Source organism: Scylla paramamosain, chromosome 46, assembly GCF_035594125.1.
Source record: "Scylla paramamosain isolate STU-SP2022 chromosome 46, ASM3559412v1, whole genome shotgun sequence".
Lineage (NCBI taxonomy): Eukaryota > Metazoa > Arthropoda > Malacostraca > Decapoda > Portunidae > Scylla > Scylla paramamosain.
The window spans coordinates 4,565,858-4,570,857 of NC_087196.1; the positions used below are offsets into that span (position 1 = coordinate 4,565,858).

Below are 5,000 nucleotides of genomic sequence, written 5' to 3' on the forward strand. Positions count from 1 at the left end.
TTTTCCTTCAGTTTATCAGTTCTTATTCAAAACTTCCGTCTTTAAAGAATAATAGATAAAAAAGTACGATAACAGTAAAAGGTGTACGACTAACAAACATTTATGATATTCTAAGTTGTATCTAAGGTCGGAAATGGTAATATTATCAGGTATGTATGTATTATTGTTTCAATCTTCCTAACTTGATTTATATTTTGTGTATTTCGCATCTATGTATCTTTCTTTAATAATTTCTAACTCTGTATTCAGTTTCTGTTTATTTACATCTATATATTTTACTTTCTTCATTCTGACTCTCTTCAATAATTATTTTCTATGTTTACGTATATCTATCTTTCTTTAGTCCTCCCTAACTCTATTTTAATCTCTATCTCTACATATATTCTATCAAATTCTACTTTATCATTTACTTTTAATATCTTCAATGTTTACTTCCACCAAAAATCTGTTTTACTGATCTATTGTTCATATTCTCGTTATTATATTTGTATAAACTTTGTCACTTACGTATTTGTTTCATCACTTATTTTGTCTAATCCTTATACATTGTTTTCAACTTATAATTTAATTTCGCTATTAATATCACTGTTCTTCCACCTAATCTTTTCTTACATGTGGAATTTGTTTTCTCCCTTATTATTTTTTTCTCATCCTTGTATTTTTTTATGTAATATTTTATATTGTCTCAAAACATGTCATCATTATTCTATTGTTTACATTCTTAGTTAAATTTCATCAAACTCCTTTTTCCCCTCTAATTTGAATTAACACCATTCTCTTCACTCAAACACTTCCTCCATGGCCCAGCAATTCATTATTTATCTAGTATTTATACCCATTTCTTCCTATAAAGTCAAATGTATCAACATGTATCAAGCTTTCACTCATTTTTACTTGTCACTCATTATTTCCTCCTCTATAGTCAAATATTTCAGGTTACTTATCATTCATCCATATTTCTTCATCTATAACCCAAGATTTTAACATTTTTTAACATTTCTTCCTCTGTAACTCATTATTTCACTACCCGTCTAACACCCACCCTTTATTTATGTCTCTACACCTCAATTTTTCATTACTTATTCCACTTTTTCATTATTTCTTCCTTTGTAACCATTTTTATCATTGTATATAACACCCATCCCTATTTCATCATCTAAAGCCCAATAATGCATCATCTATTTATTCATTCTTCCCTCCACGTGGTTGTCCTCAATGGTTTGTTTATATTCTGACCTCAGAGGCACAAATACGATAATAGCAGATGGAGTACTGAGAGAAAGAAGTGTGATAGCAGAGAAACAAATATAATGTCAACAGAGAGAGAGAGAGAGAGAGAGAGAGAGAGAGAGAGAGAGAGAGAGAGAGAGAGAGAGAGAGAGAGAGAGAGAGAGAATTATAAAACCGAGAATCAAGTAAATTAACAGCAAAAAGAGATGCAGAGTACGCTAACACAAAAAAAAAGTACAAAAATAGTAAATTACATATGATTCGAAGTATACAAATAATTAAAGCGTTTTAATTTGTTAACTGCAAAAATAAGTAAATAAAATGTGTAAATGAATAAATAAACGACTTGAAATGTTTTGTTTGTGGTTTTTGTTTATGTTAGTGTGTGTGTGAGTTTGTGTGTGTGTGTGTGTGTGTGTGTGTGTGTGTGTGTGTGTGTGTGTGTGTGTGTGTGTGTGTGTGTGTCACCTTAAGGCCACACCAACAGTACTTAAAGGTGATACACTCAAATATACAGAGTTGCGTGCGTGGCTGTATGTGTGTGTGTGTGTGTGTGTGTGTGTGTGTGTGTGTGTGTGTGTGTGTGTGTGTGTGCAGGTCATTCTCTTAACGTGACCTTAAATTGACCCTCTCTTCCCTTCCTCCTTCTCCTCCTCCTCCTCATCTTCTCCGCATTCTCTCCCTCCTCCCCCTCCCTCCTCTTCCCCAATCTTCCTCAATGCCTCCTCCTCCTTCTCCTCTTCCTCCTTATATGGCAGCGTGCTTTGTCAAATCTAGTGTTGGGAGGAGGAGGAGGAGGAGGAGGAGGAGGAGGGTAAATGGACTACTGCAAGAGAAATTCTCTCTCTCTCTCTCTCTCTCTCTCTCTCTCTCTCTCTCTCTCTCTCTCTCTCTCTCTCACACACACACACACACACACACACGCGTGATTAGGGACAAAAGTGTGTGTGTGTGTGTGTGTGTGTGTGTGTGTGTGTGTGTGTGTGTGTGTGTGTGTGTGTGTGCTAGATTAACACACACACACACACACACACACACCTGAACACCAATATATTTACCTGCCTCTCTACGCTAATTAACCCTTTCTTCACCTGCTGGCCACGTGTGTCTCCCATAATGCCTCGCCTAAGTAGACAAAGAACACCCACCCACCCACACACACACACACACACACACATACCTTTATAATATCAAAATGCTTCACTTCCTCTCACCTGTATTACACCGCCAGGTAAGGTCTATTAACTCCTCTCTCACTCTTTTCTCCTCAGGTGTGCAAGGAGAGACAAGGGAGAGAGGGAGAGGGAGAGAGGGTGATTTTCAATTATTCCCGAGCCTTTCATATGGCAACACTCCCATACGCACTTAGTGTTGCCAACTCCCCATCACTTCATAACTTTCTCCTCTCCTCCTCCTCTTCCTCCAGTGTCTTCTCCTCCTCTTGCTCCTCCTCCTCTACCCCTACTGCACCTAATCACCCCACCCCCTCCCTCACCCCCACACAGCAAGCAATGTCGGGTATAAGAAAAAGAGTAAAAAGTAAATTTCTCCACGCGACATCCAACTCATGGCGTCGGAAAGGCGTAAGCCACTTAAGACTCGGATCTCAAGTGCCGAAATTTACTTATCGCCGTGAATTTTTACTTTTATCTTTTTTTTTTTTTATTCTTTCATGGATGTTATTCACTTCGTTACTTCACAGGCAGAGAGAGAAAGAGTGAGAGAGAGACTGTGAGTGAATGACTTGTATAATGAGGCAGGTGAGGGTACAGGTGAGAGAGAGAGAGAGAGAGAGAGAGAGAGAGAGAGAGAGAGAGAGAGAGAGAGAGAGAGAGAGAGAGAGAGAGAGGATATAAGACCAAGACAGATTATCATTACAAGATATTACGTAAGTTTTTCAGTGTATGTGTGTGTAAACTACCTAGTTGTATGTTAAGTATAAGTATTGTATACTAGATTAATTGCCTGTATATTTAAGTACTGTAGCTCGTTGTATTAAAGCGCACTTAACACACTGTTTATAAGTATGACTGTGGTAGTAACTGGCTTTGTATTTAAATATTATTTGACCGTATATAATCACTTGTAACTTCAAGTGGCTACAAAAGGCTGTATACGTGGTGACTATTCAGCTGTATTTTTTAGACTGTGGTAACTTGTAGTATGTAAAGTAATTGGTTGTATTGGTCTGACTGTATGCTAGTCAAACACCCCAAGTATTTAAGTGATGAACTAAATTGTATATGTATGGCTGTAGTGATATTAAATGGCTGTATTTAAATATGAGAGAGAGAGAGAGAGAGAGAGAGAGAGAGAGAGAGAGAGAGAGAGAGAGAGAGAGAGAGAGATCCCAAAACAGAGAAACAAACCATATAACCACAGTTAAACCCAAAGCTATTAAAACAAAAAAAAAAAAAGCCTAGAATAGTTGCTACTTCTCCCGCTACGTGGCGCCAACACACCATCATCCTACCTTGTACCACAGAGCCAGCCGCGGGGGAGCCTTATACCGCTACACCACACTTATAATCAACACCACACTTATCATCAACAGCACACACGTACACCACGCTTGTATCACCTTTAAGACATGTAGGTCACGCCAACACAGAGCAAAGGGTGTGTATTTAAGTATTTCCGTCACAAACACGTCACACGCCACGCCACGCAGTCACTGGAAGGGAGGGTGTTGCTAATTCGCTGCTCCTCCGTCTTGTGTCGTTTGGTAACCCGTTGCAAAAATGTAAACACTTCGGTAAGGTTTAAAGGTCCTTGTTCACTCCACCACGCCAGCGAGTAGCGGTCCCCTCTCACTGCTCACAGCCACAACACTGAACTAAGTCCCTGTAACCAGCCAAGCATTGAACACACACACGAACACACTCATACACACACATACACACACACACACACACACACATACACACACACGCACGCACACACGTACACACACAACAGGGTACGAGTCAGCTGCCGAAGTTTACTCCATATATTATTTTTCTGCTCGCTAATTCAGACTTAACCAATTGATAAAAAGTTGTGGCGCGAACTTAACAACTTGTACTGAATGTTGTGGGTGACTTAGGTAAGGAGTTTAAGTTGATGTAGCGTGGGAAATGGAAAATTGATGTGGAAGTTGGCAATACCGCGGGTCTAAACCGACTCTTGGCAACCCCACCGCTCCGCTCCGGCTGAAGAAAAAAAGAAAAAACTGAGAGAGAGAGAGAGAGAGAGAGAGAGAGAGAGAGAGAGAGAGAGAGACCTTGTAACCTCTCTCTCTGTGTGTGTGTGTGTGTGTGTGTGTGTGTGTGTTGCTTAGTCAGACACGCACGTAGAAAGTGATAAATTATATATAACTTGCTTCTAGACAGACATGCGGACAGACAGACACAATGTAAGATAGACAGGCAGGCGTAAACAGACAGATGTAGACATATCCCGGTTAGGTTAAATATGGCTAGACACACAGCCTAACGATTATTGATAAAGACACACAGGGAGAGACAGAGGTTGTGTTAACTTAGACAAAGGTTAGGTTAGATTAGGTTAGGTTAGACACTTAGGTAAAGTTGGACAAGCAGACAGGTTAAGTTAGACAGGTTATGTTTAGTTAAAGTGGACAGGTAAGGTCAAGTTAAACAGACACACAGACAGACAGACAATCAATCAATCAAGTTAATATTTCAGTGCTTTATTCATTTCTCTATTCACTCCTCCTCCCCCTCCCTCTTCTCTCTCTCTCTCTCTCTCTCTCTCTCTCTCTCTCTCTC

General features: G+C 39.5%; 2 protein-coding genes across 2 annotated transcripts in view; both read right to left on the minus strand.

The window, feature by feature from the left end:
• LOC135094698 (C-terminal-binding protein-like) overlaps nt 1-4,101 on the minus strand; it is a 26,432-nt gene extending 22,331 nt beyond the window's left edge. The window contains 1 exon segment of the mRNA XM_063995016.1: nt 3,812-4,101. The gene's annotated coding sequence lies outside the window, so the exon portion shown is untranslated.
• The window catches only part of LOC135094592 (THO complex subunit 3-like), a 90,398-nt gene that overhangs the window by 35,694 nt on the left and 49,704 nt on the right, over nt 1-5,000 (minus strand). The window lies entirely within an intron of this gene.